This window comes from Cavia porcellus, unplaced genomic scaffold, assembly GCF_034190915.1.
Source record: "Cavia porcellus strain 051 isolate PalLab524CR breed Dunkin Hartley unplaced genomic scaffold, mCavPor4.1 scaffold_2, whole genome shotgun sequence".
In the NCBI taxonomy this organism is placed as follows: Eukaryota; Metazoa; Chordata; class Mammalia; order Rodentia; family Caviidae; genus Cavia; species Cavia porcellus.
In genome coordinates, this window is record NW_026947485.1 from 74,268,390 (window position 1) to 74,270,011 (window position 1,622).

The 1,622-nt window shown below is 40.2% G+C and overlaps 1 non-coding gene across 1 annotated transcript; it reads left to right on the forward strand.

Annotated features, from left to right (window-relative positions):
* Window positions 1-1,270: 1,270 nt before the first annotated feature.
* Window positions 1,271-1,407, forward strand: LOC111758423 (small nucleolar RNA SNORA2/SNORA34 family). The gene has a single exon (XR_002792598.1). It is a non-coding gene; the product is annotated as a small nucleolar RNA SNORA2/SNORA34 family (small nucleolar RNA).
* The last annotated feature ends 215 nt before the right edge of the window (window positions 1,408-1,622 follow it).

Here is a 1,622-nt window from a genome sequence, read left to right on the forward strand (position 1 = left end):
TATCTTAACTATCATATATAGATACATATATACATATGTATTTCCTTTTTCCTTTCTTCTTTTTTCCTCCCCCCATTCCAGTTTCTCTTTTCTTCTGAACAGTTTCTTCCTATTCACAATATCTACTGTACATTTTGGATCTTATTTACTCTTTCAGCAAATAAAACACAATTGGCTGCTTTGTAGAAACTTTTTATTTTAAAAAGTAAAACAGGATAAAAAGAAATGATACAGAACTGCAAAAAAACTAGTAGGAAATTAACATTAGTTAATATATTGTATATGGTTATCTTGCAAGTAGTTGTTCAGGTTACAAGAGCTGGCATAAAAAAAGGTTAAATAATCTAACAATGACAGCACAAACTGTTCTTCTTGATGAACTAACAGAGATCAGGAGTATAATTATCTGTCTTATATACACATATGTATACATGCACACACACATGTATGTATATCTATGTACATATATTCTGTAGAAACTTTTTAAAAGTCTCTAAATGAAAATGGGCTATTGCTCCAGGATGGCGTGGCTGGTGATTAGAATAGCCTAGAGACCAGCAGGACGGCCAGCACACAGCAGGACCCTGGATAAGGCACACAGGATGGACAGGCGGGACTAGAGGTGTGGAAGTATTCCACGCAATATTGAATTCTGCAGGAATCCAGAACCGACCCAGATACCTGGCCCCTCCCACTACACTGCCGTCTCGCAGCCAGTGCAGGAAGAATACAGATATCTGTAACAGGCCTTTTTCTCTCAACTGTTTTTTCTTTTCATTTTCTTTTTTCTTTCTCTCATTTTCTTTTCTTTTTCTTTTTTGTTCTTTTTTTGGTTTCATTCTTTCTTTTCTAAGTGGTTGGGGAGAACTCCTGCCACAGAAAACTAATCTCATTCCTCAAGCCCAGAGACCCAGTTCAGACAATTCCTTGACTACTCCTTTATTCTCTCTTTTCTACCCCTTCTATAGGTTCCCCAATCTTGTGTGACCATTCTTCGCTCTTCAGCCTTGTCTCTATTTCCTTTCCAGTTATATTTGTTTTACATACTATTCTTCCTAGATTTCCCCACCACAGGGAAAATACTTCACATATGGGTGCATATCTGTTACAACTATCAATGTAAATGGCCTCAATTAACCAGTCAAAAGAAACAGACTGGAAGAATGGATCAAGAAACAAAATCTGACAATATGCCGTGTACAAGAAACATATTTAACTCAAAAAGAAATTCATGGACTGAAAGTTAAAGGATGTAAACAATACTCCATGTCTGGCCCTGAACCAAGGCTGGCAGCTTCCTGACGCTGTTAGTTTCAAGCAGAAGCCTAAAGAGATGTCTTTCTATAGTCTGTTGGCCATTTCAGAACTTGGGCATTAAAATGGTCAATTCATTAGAAAGAAACAGCTTGAAGCAACCCTTCCCCTCCCTGATGAGCGGCTGTGAGCATAGCAGGCTCCAGTGGCCCAGGACGGGAGCCACTGGCATTTACTGGGACCTGTGCCATACTGGGACCTGGAGCACAGGGAAACCAAGCAACCCCTCCCCCACCCCGTGAGTGGCTGTGAACCTGCCAGCGCTCGGGCTGAGAATCAAACATCACATCTTCTCCTCCCACCCCGTT